Source organism: Ursus americanus, chromosome 31 (genome assembly GCF_024610735.1).
Source record: "Ursus americanus isolate L20-20 chromosome 31, mUrsAme1.1.p, whole genome shotgun sequence".
Lineage (NCBI taxonomy): Eukaryota > Metazoa > Chordata > Mammalia > Carnivora > Ursidae > Ursus > Ursus americanus.
In genome coordinates, this window is record NC_142157.1 from 9,868,270 (window position 1) to 9,891,944 (window position 23,675).

Below are 23,675 nucleotides of genomic sequence, written 5' to 3' on the forward strand. Positions count from 1 at the left end.
AGCTTCCTGAGAGACAGTGCATGGGAGGCAAAGTTGTAAGAACCTGTATTTTGGAAAATGTCTTGATTCTACTCCCATGCTTAACTGACAGCTGGCTGAGTATAGAAGCCTAGATAAGAAATGGTTTCCCTTCAACATGTTGCAGGTATTTTTTTTTCTATTTTATTCTCCCTTCTAATATGGTTCTTGACAACTTCCAAGTCATGCAGATTCCTGACCCTTGACTGCATTGTTCTGAAAGTTCATGACAGTGTGTCTTAGCACATGATTCTGGACTCCAGACTCTTAATTTGGAAATGAATTTTCAGATTTGGGAATTGTGGATGCATAAGTTCTTTAATGCTATTGTCCTATTCATTTTTTCAGTTGGCTCTTCTGGACTCTTCATTAGATGCTACAATTTTCGTGTGTGTGTGTGTGTGTGTGTGTGTGTGTGTTTCCTTCTATTTTTCTTTTTTAATTTCTGGGATATTTCCTCAATTTTTTTTAAAGATTTTATTTATTTATTCGACAGAGATAGAGACAACCAGCAAGAGAGGGAGCACAAGCAGGGGGAGTGGGAGAGGAAGAAGCAGGCTCATAGCAGAGGAGCCTGATGTGGGGCTCGATCCCGTAATGCTGGGATCACGCCCCGAGCCGAAGGCAGACGCTTAACCGCTGTGCCACCCAGGCGCCCCGATATTTCCTCAATTTTAACTTCAAAACTTTCCAGAGATTAAACATTTTTTCCCTCTGATTTCATTTGAATTTTAAAGCACCTCGTTCTTAGAAAAACGTCTTTGAAAACATTGTTCTGACTTCATGGAGAGAATATCTTGTCTTATTTTATTCTGAAGAAATTGATGGTAGTTTCTTTTTAAGTTTTCTTCTCTTTCTCCTTTATGTTTTTATTGTTGATTCATTTGCTTTGACCTCTCTTTTTCCTATTAAGAGGCTTCTTCAAATGTCTGCCACTCCTTCGCTGTCCAGTCATAGTTAGCAGTCGTGCGCTCAGAGCCGAGTGGCTGGGCTGGGCATCTGGGCATGGTTTTTAACAATGGGGTGAACTTTAGCATGATCCGGATATGCTGTTCCACTGAGAAAAACTCATTTCTGTACCAGTATTTGTATCTCTAGATCTTTCCTTTTGAAGTGGATTTTGGATTGGGTGGTCTACTGTCTGAGTGATTAAAGTCTGGCTGTCAGCCTCTGGGAGCCGAGTGTGGTCAGGGTCTCAACACTTCATGCGTCTTCACTGAGTCCTTCTTTTCCTTGGAACCTAAGCATCCCCTTCAATGATGCTTGGTTTCCCCCAGCCCAAATGACCTCTGTTCTACCCTTTCCAGAGAATACAACTCCAGGCTTGCATCAGGCAGGAAGGGACAGTCTCAGAAGTAAGGGAGTAAGTAGATACGGAGATTTTACTGCTACTTAAACAGACTTTTAACAAACTCTCTGGTGTTTAGTCTTTCTGGAAGTACCAGATGATGCCATTTCTTCAGCATTCTGGAGGTCTACCATTTATATCAGGTTCTTTTTTGACTTTTCCCAATATTGGGCTAGTGTTCAATTTGTTTTCTGCCAAGTCTGTTACCATATAATTTTCTAATCCCCCCCATTTGTTTTGGTCTTTATGGTTTATGCTTTGAAAACTCCTTTCTATTATATCAGTGGAGCTTCAGGAGAACATGGAGGCTGAAACGTGTGCCCAGCTCACCATCTTCAAATGGAAGTCAGTAAAGGACTCCTCCAGCACAATTAATCTCTCCTTTGTTATAATAGCATAACTCTGTAACTTCTCTTAAGTCCCCCAAATCTTTATACATTAACTTTTTTTGATATGTGTCTAGGTTTTATTTTCTATCAAGTCCATTTCACGATAGTAAAGGAGGCATTTGGTGTTAAGGTGGAGAACTACTGATTTATAGTACATAGACTATGCTGTATTTATTATCCATGCTCTGCCACTAAACGATGACTCCTTATGTTCAGCATTAGCTGAACACACAGATAACTCAGCAAATAACTATTCATAACAATTTACTCAGCCTGGAATCCTTCTTAATGGCTCTGAAAAAGCAAAAGTTCCATATTCCTTCTTTCGTCATATGCCATCTGTTCTTGTTTGTATTTTTTTTTAAAGATTTTATTTATTTATATGACAGTGAGAGAGACAGCCAGCGAGAGAGGGAACACAAGCAGGGGGAGTGGGAGAGGAAGAAGCAGGCTCCCAGCAGAGGAGCCCAATGTGGGGCTTGATCCCAGATCCCAGATCCCAGTGATTTAAGTCTGGCTGTCAGCCTCTGGGAGCCGAGTGTGGTCAGGGTCTCAACACTTCATGCGTCTTCACTGAGTCCTTCTTGCCTTGGAACCTTGGAGTGTGGTCAGGATCATGCCCTGAGCCGAAGGCAGACGCTTAACAACTGAGCCACCCAGGCGCCCCTCTTGTTTGTATTTGTAAGACCAGACAGATGTCACTCTAATAGTCTATGTGCATGGTGTTAGGTTGCCCAGACGTGTAAAGTACGCAAAACTCAGTGCGTAGAGGGTGTAGTGGTCTACACTTTGGTGAAGAGCCAGTTTTACAGAGAGGTATGGCTTTAGAAGTTGACTTCACTCTCTGAGGAACTTGGATCATCAGACTCTCACATGGAAAATGAGGATACCAGGTCACTCATTCGTTCCCTTGTTTGGGGATTTAAGGAGATGTGGTTGGAAAATTTATTCTGGTTCCTTTGGAGCAGGGGTACATCTGGTCTATGTGTGTTTTTGTTTCGTCATTAATGTTCTTCAAAACAAACAAGATCTAGATTGTTACTTAAGAGTGTATTTAAAAAATAAATTTGTGGTCTGCAGCATCGAAACATCAAGATAGCTTTCCTGCAGATGGGCTGAAGGTGAAGGAAACTCCTGCCCCCCTCCAACCAAAGCCAAGACAAAAGCTTTGAAGGCTAGGAAAACAGTGCTGAGAGGCGTCCCCCGTCACAAACACAAGATCCGCACATCACCTACACTCTGATGGCCCAAGACACTGCATCTCCGAAGGCAGCCCAAATATCCTTAGAAGAGCACCCCCAGAAGAAAGAACTTTGACCACAGTGCAATCATCAAGCTCCCCCCGACTAGCTAGTCAGCCATGAAGAAAATAGAAGACAACACCACTCTTGTGTTCACTGTGCACGTCAAGGCCAACAAGCACCACATTAAACGGGCTGTGAGGAAGCTCTGTGACATTGCCGTGGCCAAGGTCAACACCCTGATCAGGCCTGAGAGGCAGAAGAAGTTCAACTGGCTCTTAACTGTGATACTTCGAATGTTGCCAACAAAATGGCATCATGTAAACTGAGTCCAGCTCGCTAAATCGAAATATAATTTTCCACCATAAAAAAAAAAACAACTTCAGGATAGAATCTAAACTCCAAATCCTCAATTAAAGTTTTATTGACCCTTCGTACCTCCACCAGACAAGAGGTCCCCAGGGGGTTCCAGCGCTCAGGAGACCCAGAACACAGCAGCAAGCAAGTGTTTGCTAAGCTCAAGTGAGAAAAAAAATGTCTGATTTGATTCTAGGGAATAAGAGGAACAATAAAACTGAAATTTAGTTTATTGGCTTTTTGGGGGTGGGAGTGAGATAGGGATAGCTTAGACATTTCATTTTAAGGAAACCAGCAGGACTAGAAGCAAAAGTCAATGATGCAAGCAGGCTCATGCCAGTCATACACAAGATTCATTATCATTGTAGACTTTCCAGCAATGGGTTGGCTTTGATTCCCCCACCCACCCCGTTGTCTCTTCCTGGAAGATCCACATCTTAACTTAGACCCTTCTCATAGGAGAAACTATGTTTAATCTGCCTCCTTGGCATTGGTGATCTTACTGTAGCTCTTTTTTTTTTTTTTTTAAAGATTTTATTTATTTATTTGACAGAGATAGACAGCCAGCGAGAGAGGGAACACAAGCAGGGGGAGTAGGAGAGGAAGAAGCAGGCTCCCAGCGGAGGAGCCTGATGCGGGGCTCGATCCCATAACGCCAGGATCACGCCCTGAGTCAAAGGCAAACGCTGAACCGCTGTGCCACCCAGGCGCCCCGATCTTACTGTAGCTTTGAAAGTATCTCCAAGCAGATTTTTCTGGCTTATATCTGGGGAAAAGCTAGGTCAAAATTTAAAAAAAAAGTTAAAAATCATAGCCAAAGACACTCAGCAAGCTGACTGAATATTTAGCTCTTGTTTTTAAAAATAACCATGACTTTTCAAAGGACTCTTTTTGGTTAATCTACAATATAGGGAATAACTCCCTAGAACATACTAAATCTGTAATTGCTTTAGAATGTGCGTGTAGCAGAGATCTGATTGTTTAGAAATATATTTTAAGTATTTCAGGCAAAAGTAATTCAAGAAACACAGCTTAAGCAGCAGAAGTGAAGTAAACATGTTTTCCTTAGGGGAGGCTGAAAACATTAATACACACGTTGCTTTTCCGTGTGCAGAAAGAGCACTTTGTGCAAAGGGTGACTTAAATATTCTGCTCGAGAGTCTTCACAGTGTAAGACTCGGATGGGCGGTTTTGTGAGTTCGCAGGAGTGAAGGTGGCAGGAACTCCACAGCCTTCTCCTCGAACTCCCTGCCCACAAGCAGAATAGTGGATGTTTCACAGAATGACGACAGCACATGTTTTCCCTGAAACTGCAGGAAATGTAATTTCAGTACTCATTTTTTTTTTTCTGTAGCCTCTTGAGATTCCTTTATCTATCGCATTTTTTCTTCCCTCTTGAGGCTGCTCTCAGACAGATGTTCCCCATGTGGCTTTGTGTCATGTCTAGCAACCAAACAAACCCATTCCTCCCACGGGATGGGCCAGGCGCCGCGGCTTGGGGTGGGGTAGGGCCGAGCTGGAGAGGAGTGGTTTGCAGTAATTCAGAGTTTCCTACGGGGCTCTCATTTTCTCTAGAGCACATCTCATCTGCTCAGACTTCAGCTGATGACCACAGTATGAATTGCGGCTACAGTCATCTGCAAGAGGAGTCCTTTAGATACTTGACGTCATTTGCAGGGAGTTCAGGAGTTGATACTGTTTTCTCTCCTTCAGGAAACCCGGCTCACCGTTCATTTGTTCTCTTTGGTAGATCTTTTTCTGGGAGAGAGGGAGACATGTAACTTACATTTGTACAGTGGTTTTTACTCTTCCAGGCTTTACTTTTGCTGATAGCGACACAGAACTCGTATTGGAAGGAGACTTGTCCTTGAAGCCAGAGTTGGAGACGTCTTACCAGCAAATGTTCGAGCGATTGAGTTGGCTGTTCGGAACTTCAGTTTATTACTTCATAACATATGCAGAGTCATAGTTAATCAAGGGCCGTCTGGAAGCTTCAATGGCTTTGTACATTGCAAGGCCCTATTCATGTGTAAATGCTTTATTGTGAACAGACTAGGTGCTTGGAAAAGTATTGGTTGCAATCAGATAAGGGCTCTGAGTTTAAATAATTTATCTTCTGGTTTGAGCTGGACTGACATGGGCTTAAACTTGGCTCTGTCACTCACTACCCCTGTGACCCAGGGCCAGTTGCAGTCTGGTCTGTAAGAGGAACTGGTAACAGATGCCATACTAATGTTGACAGAGCTGGCTTGCATGGCCAGAACTTTTTTGTTTTCTTCTTTTTAAAGATTTTATTTATCGATTTGACAGAGAGAGAAAGAGCAAGAACACAAGCAGGGGAGCAGCAGGCAGAGCAGGCAGAGGGAGAAGCAGGCTCCCGCTGAGCAGAGAGCCTGATGCAGGACTCGATCCCAGGACCCCGGGATCATGACCCAAGCGGAAGACAGACGCTTAACCGACTGAGCCACCCAGGCGCCCCAGTCCTAACATTTTCAACTTGTGAAGCACAGTATAAGGACCCCATCGAATTTGCTGGTAAAATGATATATGTGGATTTACTCCGAAATAACCCAGAGGATGGGGTGGGGCAGCAGGTGGGGGTAGAGATAAAAAGAGATGGTCTGTGAATTCATAACTGTTGAAGTTGAGTGATCCATACATGGCAGTTTGTTTTATTATTTTCTCTGATTCTATATCATTTAAAAATGTCCCATAATAAAAAAAAGTTAATACAAAGAAACAAAAGATTCCTTCAAAGCAATTTGGAATGGAACGATTTGGAAATTAGCTTCTGAAATCCCATTTGGTGTGTCCCTTTTTTTGTTTTAAAGGAAAAAGCCCCTCAGTTACTTGAGATAAGTGGGGGAAACATCAGCTCGGAGATTCTCAGGAGTAGCTGTGGTCTGACTCACCGCTCCCCCCCCACCCATGCCATAGTGAGGTTTCTCTCTGGTGGACAGGGTATTCCCCTGCCCCAAGCTGGCCTATGGTGACTCATATACCAAATCAGAGTTTCACATCTAAGTGTTATGGGCATCGATTATCAAAGCTGGAACCCAAAGACCTGGTTGCAATGAGGACGGGCTACTTAATACCCCTCTTTAAAGGTCAGAACTTTCCTCCAGAAAAGATTCCTCTCCATCTGGAAGCCTCTGCATGATGTCACCATAGATATGAACTCTTTAAAAGGGGACGTTTCCTAAAAGTACACTCAGCTTTTTGCAACATTCATTTTAGGAATGAAATCAGCCTAAACCATACATTGACTTGTTTTCTTAAATGAAAAAAGTGCTGGGTGAGCAGGGAATTCATCATAACCTTCATTATTGAGACTGTCTGCCTGGCTGACGAGCTGTTTTACTTTGCCTCTGACTTCACAGGCATTTAAAAGAGGACAGACTGCCTCCCTTGCTCATGGCCCATTGATCAGACACGAACTGGCCGAGACTTTTCACACCCACAGAGGCGAAAGGCAGATTCGGAAACCTTCCTTGCTCAAGCCAGGCAGCCCCTGCCCGTGGATGGCAAGTGAGATGAAATCTATATATCGACCCCGGATTCAGTCTTCCTCTCGCTTTTCAAGGGAGGAGACTAAGGCTCAGGGAAGTCAAGTAACTTTCCTCCTGTGCTATACGTCATGGCTGGGTTGGCTTTGAGGCCACCTGCTCTCTGAGGCCAAGGAAACAATATCTGTTCTACCTGGAATTTAAAGATAAAGTCAAACCAAAGACAAAAATCAAGCCACTGGAGAATAAGGAGCTAACATTCACCCACATTTTCATCCCTTGAAATCACTCTTTGGTAACTATGACGTTTCCATTTTACACAGAAGACGGAGGTACAGCCAAGAGTTGGCGAACGGTGGAACTATAATTCAAATCATTTTTATGCTCAAAAGCTGTGCTCTTTCTATTTCACTGGAGAAAGGTGAGTACACCCTGGATGTGGTAGAAGTTGTTCTAAGGGGTGGGGTGGAGGAATAGCAAAGAGATGGACTCATAGACTATCTCCCTCATTTCCCAGCATCCTCTGCAGGGAATATGATAATATGCTCGAGCCCTGGATGGAACTTTCTTCTCTCTCTCTACTTCTTCGAAATCTCCTCAAAGCTCATCTCAAATGTCACCAGCTTTTCCTGATCTTCCCAGTTATAATTAGCTATTTTTTCCGCTGATGCAATTTTCTTTTTTTTTTTATAATGATTTTTTATTATATTATGTTAGTCACCATACAGTACATCCCCGGTTTTCGATGTAAGGCTCGATGATTCATTAGTTGTGTATAACACCCAGTGCACCATGCAATACGTGCCCTCCTTAACCGCTGATGCAATTTTCTTATACATTTTGTATTCGGGTTTATTTTTATACGTCTGACTTCTCCTCCTAGACTGGGAACAGCTTCGGGTGAAGGATTGTGTCTAATTAGTTTTATTTTTTATTTAAAAATTATGAACTAATTAAAAATTAGATTGCATAAAATACAATTGAACACACATGTTATTAGTGGGATTGATATTATTAAACAACCTGTGTGCTCCTCTCTGGCCCCATGTCCTGCCCTCCACCCAGAGATAACTGCCTTCCTGAATTTCCTTGCTTTGCTTCTAGTTTTTATTATGCGTGTATGAGTCCCTAAGCATTATTTCTTTTGCTTAATTTTGAACTTTATGAAAACAATGTCATACTGAGTGTATTCTTCAGCAATTTGTTTTTAAAATTTTGGGGGACTCATTCATATTGATGTACCCGTAGTTTGTTCATTTTCATTATTGGTCTGGTAATGGTTCGTATTTCATTATAAGAAAATACTGTTATTTCTTGATCTATTCTCCCATTAAGGGACAACTGGGTTGTCTCTGGCCTTTTTGATTTTTTACCAATGTTGCTATGAACATTCTTTTCATGTTGCTTGGTGCACTGGTGCAAGAGTTCTTGCAGGGGCAGGATCAAGGTGGATCCGTGTAAGTGTGGAAAAGAGAGTGTTTGTCAATACAAAGAAACTCTCCTGTTACGGAGTAGTGAAAACGCTGGTGAGGACCCAAGAACAAAGACTTGGCTGGATGGTTTTGCTCAGGAAAAGGGTTGGGTCATGCAAATTGACAGAGAGAATGTGAAGGAAGGGACCAGAAAAGGCCCGGAGAGGTGGGCCTGCTGCTGTGGATTTGCTGTTTAAGACAGGGAAACCACCAGCTGATACCGTTCCTTGGGAGGCCCCTGGAGGACTCCCTGTTTACCAAGATAATAAGGAATGTACTGGTTAGGGGAGCATGGACATTGCGGAGAAGCTCAATGGAGGTTATCTCCTTGGGCCAGGGTGGATGGGAGGAGATATTGTTCCAGAATTGGGATTTCTTGGAGCCAAGGTGATGCCAGGTGGCAGCATTCAACTCTCAGAAGACAGGTGAGTATGATGACCAGAATGGACATTCTGGTCATTACAATGGGCAGAGTTGGAATGGCCCTCCTCCACAGGGGCCTATAAAGAGGGCTAATAGAGTATGTAGGTCTTAGCACAAGAGGGATGGGTGTTATTCGATATATAAAATCAAAGGGCCTCAAAAACAGGTGGACAGAAGGCTGAGATCAGTCACCACAATGGAAAGTCAGGGCCTCTTGCTCTGTTTCTAGACTTGAAATGCCCTTAAACTTAGAATTCATCGGCTGATGGAGAGGCCACATCACCATAAAGGATCCTGAAGCATCATGGTAACTGCCTAAAGTAGTGATATCCCTGGTCCTTCCCCCAAAGCCTCTACTTGGCTAACCCTATACTGAGGAAAGTGGTATGCTCACATCTTTTGAAGACTACTGGCTAGAGGGCCAATTTGAGCTGGTTGCTGCCATCCTGGACCTGTGTTAGAGTAGGGGCACATTGAGATTAGGTGGTAAAGGGAGTCCTAGCCCAGGTCCATCTCACAGTGGGTCCACGAAGTGCACAGACTCACCCAATGGCTACTTCCTGGATTCCTGAATGCGTGATTGGAGTGAACGTACCTAGTAGTATTTGGAACTCTCACACCTGTATCTTGATTTTTAGAGTAAGAGCTATTGTAGCAGAAAAAGCCAATTTGCATCCCCTAAAATCATGAAGGGGATGGTGATCAGTGTCATCCTCAGAGACAGAGAATGCAGGCATAGTGGTCCTCATCATATCCTTTATGTTGCCAGTCTAGTCCCCACAAAAAATCGATGGATTATGATGGAGGACAGTGACCTCCTGCAAACTTTACCAAGTTTAAGTCCCAATTGCAGTTGTTGGGCCAGATGTGGCATCTTTATGGAAGCAGATTAACAGGTGTGCAGTTATTGATCTGGCAAATGCGTCCTTCCTGATAGTTACTGGAAAATAGGATCAGAAATACTTTGCGTTCACTTAAGAATGAACAAGACGCATTCATTCATGGTCTTGCCTTAGGGCTATATTAATTCCTCTGCTTTCCATCACAAGGGACCAGGACCATTTGGACATTCCACAGAAAATCTCTTTGGTTCATTATTTTGATGACATCATGTTAAACACATGAGCAAGAGGTGGGAGATATTTTGAATGCTTTGGTAAGGCGTATGTGTTCCAGAGGGTAGAAGAAAAACCCTACAAAACTTAAGGACCTGCATATTGGTGCAGTTTGCAGTGGTTCATGGTCCAGAACAATGCAGGACATTCATTCTAAAGTTAAGGACACCTGTTGTGCCTTGCACTTCCTACGTCTCAGAGGAAGCACAAGGCTTGGTCGCTCGCTTCAAATTTAGAGTCAGTGTTTTCCATGTTTGAACATCCTGTTCTGACCCATATGATGTGTGGAATGATGCTGGTTTTGAATAAAGTCCAGCTACAGAAAATAATCCGTAGCAGGTCATATGACTTAGATCTTTGGTGTACTAGAAATCTGTCACAGTTAAAACATCTTTTGGAACCTCTAGCAAGTATTAGTATGGGGTCAAATGTTCCTAAGATTCTGGAGCAAGAACATGCTATCTAGAGAAGAGGACATTAAACTCATTTGGAAAGCAGGTCTGCTGTGCTTCTGGGTCCTGGTAAAGACAGGGTCTAATAATGTGACACCAAATGATCATGAAGCCGAAACTTTCCAGCCCGAGTTGGGCATGATGAGACCCATCGAGTCTTAAGGTCGGGAAGGCCAGCAGAAATCCTCTGTAAAATGGACATAGTACATCTGGGATTGAGATAAAGTCCAGAGGCACATGTAAGTTTGATGTTATCTATCAATTAAAATTTTTTCTAAGAACTATGTTTATTATTGATCATTGCAATTCAAAAATACTTGTTCTTTCAAGGGCTGGTCCAAACATCTCCTTCTCAGGTCACACCTGTGGCATTCACTGGGGGGTGCGGGCCAGGGTGGATGCTTCCTGGGGACACCAAGTGTGAGAGTTTGTGTCTCACTTGTTCATGCTTCAAAGAGCATCCACCGTAGAAGAGACAATAAACTCCCACGTGGACAGGATGACTTGGCCAATAGGTGCCAACTAGTTCCTGTCCTCGACATAATAGTGTGGTGTAATGGGCTCAGAGTAGAGATGGTGGAGAGATGCAGGCTGCATGTACAGTAGCATGGACTCCGTCTCACCAGGGCAGACCCAGCCACTAGCACTGGTGAGTGTCTGACCTGCCATTCATTCACAGAGACAGAGACGAGTGCTGAGCTTCTAATATATGACTGGCCTCTGAAGAGGCCACCAGTCACTGGTGGCACGTTGATTAATCAACCTCTAATCCCAGAAAAGACAATACTTCACCCTGACTGGGACTGTCATGTGTTTGAGGCATGGTGTTGCCTTTCTTGCCTATGGAACTTTGGCCAGAACCACTACCCAAGGTTTCACAGAAGGTCTGATCTGTAGATCTGAGATTCCTTTTAGCATTGTCTTGGACTAAGGGATTCATTTTATAGCCAAAGGTGTGATGATAGGCACAGATGATAGGCACATGACTTTAGGTCCTACTGTATTCTGTGCATTCAGAAGTGGCTAGCCCAAGAGGATGACAGAATAGTCTCTTGAAGGGGCAGCTAAGGTGCCAACTTGGGGTGGAAACTCTGTGAGGCTAGATTACTATGCTGCAGGACTCATTATATACCTTCAACCAATGACCACTGTGTGATGCTGTGTCCTTAACAGGTAGAATTACTTTTGGCCTTAGAGAAGCTGCCTTGCCAGGGATGTAATGAACTCTCCCTCCCACCTCCCCCTGCTGCAGTAGTCCGTAACCAAGGACTGAGTAAAACAGAGGCACAAAAGGCTGGCTCCCTAGGCTGCCGAAAGGTGGGACCAATTCTGGTGCATGCGATGCTGCAGACCTTCCTATGGAATCAGACCGAAGCTAGGCTCCAGGTAAATCACATTGTTTCTCGCTTCTTTTCTGGCCGTATCCTGCTTCCCTCACTCCCTTTCTCCTGAGAACACCGTAAATAAATATACCCACTGAACTCCTGTCTCAAGCCTTTTAAGGGAACTTGACCTAAAAGATACAACATCTCAACTGGTTTTCCTTCATTGTGCCCTTGCCATTGCAAATCATTAAATTCTTCTCAAATTACCCCATTGGAGTGTGCAGGGTCCTAATATATTGCTTAGACTTTTTTTTTAATGCATTGCTGGTGAATTTTATCAAATGTTTTTATAAGATCAAATGCTTTTTTATGGGATAAACATAAATTCTCTCTTTTGATGTACTTGGGGTGAAATACATGAGTGTTTCTAAAATTAACCCATCTTGCTGCATTCCTGGAATAAATTAAGTGGCCATGGTGTGCTTTTAAAACACGTTCTTGGATTCATTTTGCACATATTTTATATACACATTTGCATCTGTGTTCAGGAGTCATATTTTCCTTCTCATACTCTCTTTATGTGATTTGGTAATAATGAGGTTCTACTAACCTCGTAGACTATGTTGGGAAGTTTTCCTGACTTTATATCCTCTTAAAGAATTCGTTCATTCGGGGCGCCTGGGTGGCACAGCGGTTAAGCGTCTGCCTTTGGCTCAGGGCGTGATCCCGGCGTTAGGGGATCGAGCCCCACATCAGGCTCTTCCGCTATGAGCCTGCTTCTTCCTCTCCCACTCCCCCTGCTTGTGTTCCCTCTCTCGCTGGCTGTCTCTCTCTCTGTCAAATAAATAAATAAAATCTTAAAAAAAAAAAAAGAATTCGATCATTCAACTTCTCGAATCCTTGAATAATTGGATAATTGGTAAAACTTGCCTGTAAAATTTTGGGGCCCGAATTTTCTTTGTGGTAACATACCTAATTATTGATTACTTTTCTTTAAGGGCACTATGACTATACAATATATCTACTTTCAATGTTAACTTCTTTGTACTCACGAAATAATTGGTAAATGAATGAATGACCCACTTGGGCATATGTTTAAGTAACCATGTTTAAAAAAGGAAGTAAGTGTATCAAGTGTCAACGAACACATCGAAAAGGAAATTAAGAAAACAATTTCATTTACGACAGCATCAAAAAGAATAAAATACCTAGTAATTAACTTAACCAAGGAGGCAAAATGCTTGTATACTAAAAACTACAAACTATTGCTGAAAGAAATTAAAGATACCAGTATATGGAAAGACATCCTATATTCATGAATCAGAAGACTAAATATTGCTAAGATGTCAATACTACCCAAAGCAACCTACATCTTCAATGTAATCCCTGTCAAAGTCTTAATGGTATTTTTGCAGAAATAGAAAGATCTGCCCTAGACTTTATATGTAATCTCAAGAATAGCAAAACAGTCTTGAAAAGAACAGCAGAGTTGGATCGGATTTCAAAATTTACTACCAAAATACAGTACTCAGAATAGTTTGGCGTTGGCTTACAGAAAGGTATATAGATCGATGGGCTAGGATAGAGATCTTAGAAATAAGGCCTCACATATGGTAAAATTACTTTTGACAAGGATGCCAAGACCATTCGATGGGTGAAAAGACAGTCTTTTCGAAAAACGATGTTGGGAAAACTGGATATCTGCATTCAGAAGAATAAAATTGGACCTTTGCACCATATAGAAAAATTAAAGACCTAAATGTGAGACCTAAACATGAGAATTAAAACTATAAATCTCTTAGGAGAAAACAATGGAAAAGCTTAGATCAAAACAAAATTATTACCAAATCACAGCATTAGATTTGGCAATATTTTTTTTTTTGATATGACACGTAAAGGATAGGCAACAAAAGAAAAAAATAGATAAGGTAACTACATTATAATTAAAAACTTCTGTGCATCAAAGAACATAATCAAAACAGTGAAAAGACAACTCACAGAATGGGAGAAAATATTTGGAAATTACTTACCTGCTTAAGGATTCATATCCAGAATATATAAAGAACTCTAAGCATTCAACAACAACTCCCCACCAAAACCTGATTTTAAAATGTACAGAGGATTTGAATAGACATTTCTCCAAAGAAAATATAAAATGGCCAATAAACACATGAAAAAACGCTCAAAACCACTAATCGTTGAATAAAAGCAAATTACAACCACTGTGACATACCCCGTCATACTCATTATGATGGAACAATTAAAAAAAAACAACCCAGCAACCAGAAAGCAACAAGTGTCGCGAGCATGGGGGGGAATTGGAACCTTTGTGTACTCTTAGTGGCAATACACTATAGTGTGGCTACAATGTGAAACAAAATGGTGATTCCTCCAAAAATTAAAAATAGAATTACTATCTGATACAGCCATTCCACTTCTGGGTACACGCCCCAAAGAAATAAAATCAGGGACCTGCAAAAATATTTGTACACTCTTAATCATAGCAGCCTTATTCACAATAGACAAAAGGCAGAGGCCACCGTACTCTCCATCTGTGGATGAATGGATAAACAAAACGTAGCATGTACATAGAAGAGAATATTGCTCGGCCTTAAAAATGAAGTAAATTCTGATACACTGTACAACAATATGAGTCTTGAGGACGTTATGCTAAGTGAAATGAGGCAGTCACCAAAAAAAAAAAAAAAACCAAAAAAAAAAAAAAAAACCCAAAAAACAAAAAAACCCAAGCATATGATTTCACTTATAGGAGGGACCTAGAGCATCCAATTTGTTAAGACAGAAAGTAGAATGGTGGTCTCCAGAGACTGAGGAATGATTGTTTTTTGTTTCTGTTTTTAAGATTTTATTTATTTACTTGGAAAGAGAGAACACAAGCAGGGGGAAGCAGCGGAGGGAGAAGCAGACTCCGCACAGAGCAGGGAGCCCAATATGGGGCTCGATCCCGGGACCCTGGGAGCATGACGTGAGCCGAAGGCAGATGCTTAACCGACTGAGCCGCCCAGGCGCCCTGAGGAACTATTGTTCAATGGGCAGAGAGTTTCACTTGTTCAAGATGAAAGGAGTCCTGGAGATGGACGGTGGTGACGGTTGCACACAATATCGGTGTGCTTACTACCACTGAATTGCGTACTTAACCAAGATGGTAGGTGTGCTGTGAGTTTTACCCCAATATAGAAGGAAATAAATGTGTTGAGTTACTGAACTTCTTAATTTCCTAAGAGCTGTGACATGGTACATTATTGACCTCGGGTTTTCACTTCTCTCTTTATTAATAACTGTTGCCATCTGACTTTACAGTTGCTCCCAAGCAACAGAGCATGTTTATTTCTCTTCCCTTGTCAAACCCAGCCCAGATTAGCCAAGCCCCAGAGAATCAGCTGATGCGTGAACAATTATAAATGATTCTTGTTCAAAACCACTGAGTCTTGGCGTGCTGTGTTTCTCAGCAATGGCAAGCTGATTTAAGTAGGAACACATTCCAACTTTGGGAACCAGCTCTATAATGCCGAGGTACACTTTATTTATTTATTTTTTTTAAAGATTTTATTTATTTATTCGACAGAGAGAGAGACAGCCAGCGAGAGAGGGAACACAAGCAGGGGGAGTGGGAGAGGAAGAAGCAGGCTCATAGCGGAAGAGCCTGATATGGGGCTCGATCCCGTAATGCCGGGATCACGCCCTGAGCCGAAGGCAGAGGCTTAACCGCTGTGCCACCCAGGCGCTCCGCCGAGGTACACTTTAAATAATGATACTAATACACTAAACCTAAGAAAAGAACATACGTGTTTTACCCCAAGTTAAGAAATAAACATTCCCAAATATCTCTTCACATTCCTTTCCCAAAGCTAGGTCGTCCTGATTTTGTTAATCATTTCTTCGTCTTTCTTTATAATTCTACCACTTTTCATGTATCCCTCAACAATAAGTGGATGATCTGATTGTGTTTATTTTTTAACTTTATATAAATCAACTTCTGCGTGAACTCGGTTTGGCCCAGAATTATGCTTTTTGAGACTCAGCCACGTGGAGTGGGGCCTTTTTCCATTCATCTCTCCCCTCCATTGATAAGTTACCTGTTTTTTTGTTGGGTGCCTTTGAGGATTTAACATGCTTGCTTTACAAAACCCAAAGTTAGTTAATACACTTTATTCTCCTCCCAAATCAAAGAATCTGAGAATGCTTTAGCACCAATCTCTTTACTCCTACTTCCCATGCTAATGCCATTCAGTCATTTTGAACTTCACATATTGAAAATTATATTGCCTCGGGGCGCCTGGGTGGCACAGCGGTTAAGCGTCTGCCTTCGGCTCAGGGCGCGATCCCGGCGTTCTGGGATCGAGCCCCACATCAGGCTCTTCCGCTATGAGCCTGCTTCTTCCTCTCCCACTCCTCCTGCTTGTGTTCCCTCTCTCGCTGGCTGTCTCTATCTGTCGAATAAATAAATAAAATCTTTAAAAAAAAAAGAAAATTATATTGCCTCATATTATTTCGATTTCCCCACATAATTTTCCTACACTTTACTCGCAAAACTCTCATATCTCAGACCTTCTCTCTGTGATCGTACCTTTTGTCTTAAAGTCTATTGAAGAGTTTCTTTTAGAGGGTCTGTTCATGGTAATCATACTCAATTGTTGTTTTTTTTTTTTTTTTTTTCTAAAAATGTCTTCATCTTACTCTTTTTTCTTGAAAGATAATTTCCCTGGGCAGGCAGTTCTGAGCTGATAGTCACTCTCTTGCAGCATTAATACTGAAGATATCCTCGGGCAGTTTCCTGACTTCTCCTTTTGCCTTTGGGAAACAGCTGTTCATTTTATTTTCGTTCCTTTGTACATAATCTGCCTTTTCTCTCTGGCTTCCTTTAAGGTCTTTTAGTTTTTTGTTTGTTGGTTTCTTTTTCGAGATATATTTATTTATTTACGTATTTATGTATTTATTTATTTGAGAGAGAGAGCGAGCCCATGCTCGAGACAGCACACGGTGGGGAGGGGTAGAGGGAGAGGGAGACGAGGTCTATTTCTGCATCGGCTCCAGGATATGGTTTTAAGACCCTTCCTGAGAATTCATAGCCACTGATCAGACTTCATGTCAGTAGGGTGTGCACAGCCTAGAAAAGCCACAAGTGGAGACTTTTTTAGAAGTACAGTTGACACACATGTTATATTAGTTCTGGGTGCACAACATGGTATTCGACGATTCTATTCATCACTCAGAGCCCATCACGGTAAGCGTAGTCACCATCGGTCACCATCGGGTCTGTGCTGTGTGTGTATTCGGGTTATGGTGAGTGTTCACTGAGCTAATGCCTTTTCAGTGGCGCCCAAGGCTTGTTTCCTGCGTCACTAAGCGAGGCCGTTTGGAGATTAGGCTGGATCAGCCCGAGGCATGGTTGGCTTGCTTCCCTGAACTTGGGCTTCCACCTCGTTCTTGCAGAAGCTCCTTTAGTTTCTTACAAGCTTCTCCATGCATTGAAAATTTTGAACTCTTCTTTTATCTAAAATGTTTAGGTTTTGTTGCAGGAGGGCTTCCGGATTTCTAGTCCCCCTTATGCCTCCAAGCGGGACTCTTACTTGACTTCGGAAGCCGCTCTAGAGTCTCGCAGACCTTCCCGCAGGGCAGGCTCTCACATGTATGCTAAGTGACGGCGTGATTGCTGTTGCCACCGTGTCACATCGAGTTCCATCTGTCCTTTTGTCCCTATTTTGCATTTCTTTTATGTCTGCCCTAGCACCCAGCTCAGCGCGATGCACTTGTTAGGGGCTTGTTAAATGTGTGTTGAGTGAATATGCAAGTACCTTGCCTGTGTGTCTAAAGGTGAGGGAGGTTTTATAATTTTCTCGGAAGCCTGTTTCATAGATTAGTCATCTTTACGTTAAAAAGCTCCTGCTCAATTTACTCAAAGTCTCTTTTCTAAAATGTTTACCTATTTCCTTCTGTTTTGCCCTTTGTGAATATGGAGGACAATTGATGGCAACGTTCTCGTTTTGAAAACAGGTAAGTCTTTAGACACCTCAATGCCATCAGCATGGTTCTTGAACGTCTCTCTTGCAAGAGTAAGTAAGGAACGTCTCTTTCCCCAGTGGTGGGGAAACCGATTTCCCTACGAAGTTGGGCGTGGCATCATGAAGGCTTTATTCTGACAGCTCCATGTAACTGAGTGTATTCCAGTGGAAACGGATTAGTCGGCCAGGTGGCTTGCCCACCAGACGTTCTTGCTGAAACTCCTCGTGCGTCACCGGCCTCCAGGCACAAGATTTCAGGTAAGCCGGGCAAAGTGCGCAAGCCTCGCTGGCTCTGTGGTCAGCCCTTTAGAGAGGCTGCGTCCACGTTCTGTGAAATCTGTGAAACGCTGCAGACTGGAACTCCCGTGGCTCACCACTGCCACTTCCTGCCTTCCTGCCGGGGCCGCTGTGCTCGGGGCCTCACGTGGCTGGGTGCGCCGGGCCCCCGAGTCCTCCACCCAAGGCAAATAGGAACTTGGCCAGACAGACGCAGAGGGAAGGCCAGCAATTCATGTGCCTTCTTGGGAGCTTCCCCCCACCCCCACCCCCGGCCACTTATTCCGTGGCCATTCATCAGTGAGCACGTGGACCACGCTCCCGGGGGTCCGCTTTCTCTGGGGCCCTTGGCAGCTATGGGATCACAGCGAGTGAGACTTGACTGGAGAAAAGGATTGCTGACTTTTGCCTCTTTTAATTTTTTTTTTAAGATTTTATTTATTTATTTGACACAGAGACAGCCAATGAGAGAGACAGCCAGTGAGAGAGAGACAAGCAGGGGGAGTGGGAGAGGAAGAAGCAGGCTCCCAGCAGAGAAGCCTGATGTGGGGCTCGATCCCAGAACGCCGGGATCACGCCCTGAGCCAAAGGCAGATGCTTAACAACTGAGCCACCCAGGCGCCCCTGACTTTTGCCTCTTTGCCCAGATGACCAACTGATCCACTGGCAAGAATGAACCTGGTTCCTCCGCAGAGCTCGGCCTCGTGCTTAGTTCCAAGAAGAACAGGAGCAAAGATGCAGGCCTCGCCTTCCGGAGAACACCTCCCCATAGACAGAGTGGCGAACAGTAACGCATTCCTTTATTCAATAAACGGCTTTTTGAGCGCCAACTATGGGCTGCAGGCACGTGGGAGACAGCAGTGACGAAACCGGGCTAAGAGCCCTGTCGTGGGAAACGTCCATTCTAGACGCGCACAAATACATTTTTAAACTGAATCAGGTCTTTTTTTTAAAGATTTTATTTATTTATTTGACACAGAGAGACAGCCAGCGAGAGAGGGAACACAAGCAAGGGGAGTGGGAGAGGAAGAAGCAGACTCCCAGTGGAGGAGCCTGATGCGCGGCTCGATCCCAGAACGCCGGGATCACGCCCTGAGCCGAAGGCAGATGCTGAACGTCTGCGCCAGCCAGGCGCCCTTGAATCAGGTTGTTAAGTGCCCCGTCGGAGACAGCGGCTTGGGGAGACAACAGCTCTCTCCCAGCCTGTTGCAGTGGAAAGCAGAGTAGGCCAGCAGTTTGGAGGCCCGTCTGGTTCTGCTTGGCTTTTGGAACCTCGAGCAGCTCAGAGAGCCAGGGCTAGGTGCAAAACAAAAATGTGGGGGCCTCTTGTTCCAAAAGCAGGGCGAAGAAAGCTGTTTCCTTTCTTCTGTCGTCTCTCTCTCTCAGCCTGTCACGGTGCTTTGTATTTTCCCTTTAATATCTCATTCCCTCAGGCACAGGGATCTTTGCAGGGTGAACACAGATCCCCTGGGTCCTACCCCGGCCCTTTCCATGTCCTCACCAGGCATGGTGGAGGGCGGCTGTAGCGAGGGGTGGTGGCCAAGGACCCGGGGCCAGGAGCCAGTAGAGGGCAGGACTCTGGGTGAGCTGACACTCCGACCCTGGCTCACGTTGTCACACTGCCTGCCGGACTTCCTTTATAAAGCAAAAATTCAAAGATCACATGAGCCACAATTTCAGTTGGGAATTAACTGAACCCCAAGTGCTGGGCCCTTGGAGTGTGGAGCCCTGGGTGACCACACTGATGGCACGCGCAAAGCTGTTACCTGGTATGTCACGTGGAAATAATAATACCTCTCTTTCTACCTCACAGCTGGGTTGTGAGAACCAGGTGAGGAGTGAGAGGAAGTGTTCTGAGAAGTGTAAGGTGCACGCACGCGCTCTCTCTCTAGATATACGGAGAGACATCCGGCACTCCATTACTTAAGTGTGGTGTCTCACTTCTGATGTCACATTGGCATCACGTGACACACGTGCATGCATAAGGCGCCCCACGTTCCAGCGGTGAAGATGCCATTTCCCAGCTGCATGGAAACAACTTACCGAAGGTGCCCTAACAGTCTTTATAAAGGGCGTCGTGATTGCGCCCCTCGGAGGCCACACAGCAGACAGACGGTAGAAACACTCCCAGGTCAGCCCTGCCCTTCAGCCCCCATAAACCTCCCTTGAGGAATCACAGGAAAATGCCATGAAGAATTTTAAAAAATGTCTTGGCAGTTTATTGGTCTCGGAGGGGTGGCATAACGCAGCAGTTAATTAAACCTGGGTTTGAACCCAGAACTACTACTTCCGAGCTGTGTGACGTTGGGAGTTTATGTACCTAAGTCTCCCTTCATGTACCATAAAATGGGTGTGGTATTAATAGTACCTTCTTCAAAGGCTTCTTGGGGGATGAAACATGCATTCAGAGGACTTAACACATTGCCAGGCATGCAGTAGGTGCTCAGTAAATGTTAGCTATTACTGTTTTTAGCTTGCAGAGCATTTGGGCTCGTGCAAGAGACTCGAAGAGTTATAGTTTTCGCTGCTCAGTGATTTGGTGAGTATCATTCTTAGCACCCAAAGTCAATGCCAGGGGCCAAGTCCGGTTGGCCACTAGAGACTCATGTCTTTGGACTTGACTCATGCACTTGAAATTCGCCATTCAGGAAGGTCTGTGGGGGGAGGGGGGGGAGAAAACACAAGAGCAATAACCCATGTATCTTATCGTGACCCAATTAAAACCTGACGTTCTTCTATTGTCGGAAAGGCACAGACTCAACCTCGGAAATGTCGCAAACTCTTTGAACACTGAATGGTGTTACTCGGAACTGAATTCTGTTTCGTCTTTTGTGTGTATGCGTCCTTCTGCTCTCAGCCTTTGAAGTCTGCATAGGAAAGTGGGTTGGGCAGAAATTTGATAACCGTGGTTTACGGAGAGCTGCTTTTTGGCCAGGCCACATACCTGGAGATCGAATTTCTGCACCAGGCTCTCACAGCCTTCTCATGCATCTGTTTCAGGCTTAAATGTTGCTGATTATAGAATGATCGTTGAAAAATAGTCACAACAGGATACCAACAAGTTAAAAAAAAATACTGCACCAAAAATTGCATGGCATTTTATTAGTTAGAGATGAGTTCTGAACATAGAAAAACCGGTTCCTTGAGTGGCTTGGCAAATATGTGATGCCATCTAGTGCTGAGTTTTCAAAATTCAGGCTCGCTCTCCCGCTTTCGCAGTCTCTCTCTTCAACACTGTCCTGGAAAGCCTGGGAATAGAAGGAGCCACCTCAACCAACGCCATGCAGAACCTATGCTAGAGAACATCAGGGAACCAGAAGCCCCAGGAGAAGTCATGGGCACATTCCTCTGTTTTATTGCCTGACCACATCTTAACCGACTCATGCACGCGACCATCCGTGGGAGTTTTACGTGGAAGTTTTCATTTGTTTTGTGTTTCACTTGGAATCTTAAAAAGTTGGTTTATAGGGGCACCTGGGTGGCACAGCGGTTAAGCGTCTGCCTTCGGCTCAGGGCGTGATCCCGGCGTTATGGGATCGAGCCCCACATCAGGCTCCTCCTCTATGAGTCTGCTTCTTCCTCTCCCACTCCCCCTGCTTGTGTTCCCTCTCTCGCTGGCTGGCTCTCTGTCAAATAAATAAATAAAATCTTTAAAAAAAAAAAAGTTGGTTGATATACTTCTGTTCTGAGATGGGCTAAGGCTGTGATTATTATTATCATTATTATTTATTTTTTTTTAGAGAGGGAGAGACTTGGGGGGAGGGGCAGAGAAAGACCTCTAAGCAGGCCCCAGGCCCAGCACGTAGCCTGATGCGGGGCTCAATCTCACAACCCCAAGATCGTGACCTGAGCCCAAATCAAGAACCAGCGGAGCCACCCAGGCGCCCCTAAGGTTGTGCTTATTAACCTTGAATATCCTCATTCTCCACCAAAAACTCATTTAGGGAAGTGGGTGAGCGGAAGGTATTAGAGAGTGGGAAGCCGAACTCGAGTTGTATTTCTTCATTTTTAATGCAAGAGATGAAAAAAAAAAAAAAAGTGCCCGAAGCCCAACTCTGATCCATGCAGTGGTGAAAGGTGCCTTCTCCTCGGCTTTTAAAGTTTAAGGGGACCTTGTGCGCTTTTCAGTCATTTGAGTCTTCATTCACTTATTCGGCACCCATGTACCCCCACGCTGGACACGTGATGGACAAATGAGAATGACGTCACTTCTGTTCTAGCGGAGCTTTTGCCGAAGACGCATTTTTTCGGAGGGGGTTGTGAAACCATGCGGTGGGTGGTGAGGGACATCGGAAAAAATGAAGAAGAGAAGAAGGCAAAAGCATGGTCTCACCCAGGGATGTGGGGAAAAAGCCAAAGCATGATGGTTAATCCCACGAAAGCGAGGCCGATAGAAGGTAACAATAAACTAGATTTACTCTGGCAAGGAGAATGGGTTTAGGAGAAAGCCTCACTGTTCTGAGTCACACAAGAGGGTTAGAACTCGGAGCGAAGCAGGTCTCCTCGGCAGGGGGTGACGTGATTCCCACAGAGAGACTTGCCCTCAAAGTGGAGTGAATTCTTCTTTTTTTTAAATCGATATATTTTATTTGATTTCATCATGATAAGTGTACTCTTGAATCTCCATCCCCTATTTCCCCCATGCCCCCCGCCCACTTCCCCTCTGGTAACCAGCAGTTTGCTCTCTATAGTAATGGGTCTGCTTCTCAGGGCGCCTGGGTGGCTCAGTTGGTTAAGCATATGCCTTTTGCTCAGGTCATGATCCCAGGGTGCCTGCTTTTCCCATTCCTCTCCGTTTGTGCTCTCTCTTGCTGTCTCCGTCTCTAGCTCTGTCTCTCTCTCAAATAAATAAATAAAGTCTTTTAAAAAAAGAGGCTATGTCTTGGTTTGTCTCTCTCTTTTTTCCTTTGCTCATCTGTTTTGTTTCGAATTCCACATATGAGTGAAATCATATGGTATTTGTCTTTCTCTGGCTGACTTATTTCGCCTAGCATTATACTCTCTAGTTCCATCCATGTCATTGCAAATGGCAAGACTTCAATCCTTTTGATGGCTGAGTAATATCCCATTGTGTGTATCTACATCTTCAGCCATTCATCTATCGATGGACATTGGGCTGCTTTCGTAGTTTGGCTGTTGTAAATAATGCTGCAGTAAACATTGGGGTGCATGTATTCCTTTAAATCGGTGCTTTGTGCTTTGGGGGTAAGTACCCAGTAGTACAATTACTGGATCATAGGATAGTTCTATTTTAAAGTTTTGAGGAACGTCCATCCTGTCTTCTACGGTGGCCGCACCAGTTTGCATGCCCACCTACAGTGCACGAGGGTTCCTTTTTCTCCACGCCCTCGCCAACACCTGTTGTTCCTTGTGTTGTTGATTTTAGCCATTCTGGCAGGTGTGAGGTGATATCTCACTGTGGTTTTGATTTGCATTTCCCCGATGATGAGGGATGTTGAGCATTTTTTCATGTGTCTGTTGGCCATCTGGATGTCGTCTTTGGGGAAATGTCTGTTCATGTCTCCTGCCCACTTTTTAATTAGGTTATTTATTTTTGGGGTATTGAGTTGTATCAGTTCTTTATGTCTTTTGGATGCATTTGGAGATATCTTCTCTCATTCAGTAGATTGCCTTTTAGTTTTGTTGATTGTTTCCTTCACTGTGCAGAAGCTTTTTACTTCGGTGTAGTCCCAATAGTTTATTTTTGCTTTTATTTCTCTTGCCTTAGGA

General features: G+C 43.9%; 1 long non-coding RNA gene across 3 annotated transcripts; it reads left to right on the plus strand.

Annotated features, from left to right (window-relative positions):
- The first annotated feature begins 16 nt into the window (after positions 1–16).
- Positions 17–21,562, plus strand: LOC123802266 (uncharacterized). Of its 3 annotated transcripts, XR_015722396.1 has the most exons (7): positions 58–145; positions 5,168–7,280; positions 11,495–11,707; positions 14,510–14,812; positions 17,748–17,927; positions 18,401–18,885; positions 21,165–21,562. It is a non-coding gene; the product is annotated as an uncharacterized LOC123802266 (long non-coding RNA). The 3 variants fall into 3 exon arrangements; XR_015722397.1 differs by having other exon boundaries at positions 17–145; positions 5,664–7,280; positions 17,748–18,885; XR_015722395.1 differs by having other exon boundaries at positions 28–145; positions 6,734–7,280; positions 17,748–18,885.
- The last annotated feature ends 2,113 nt before the right edge of the window (positions 21,563–23,675 follow it).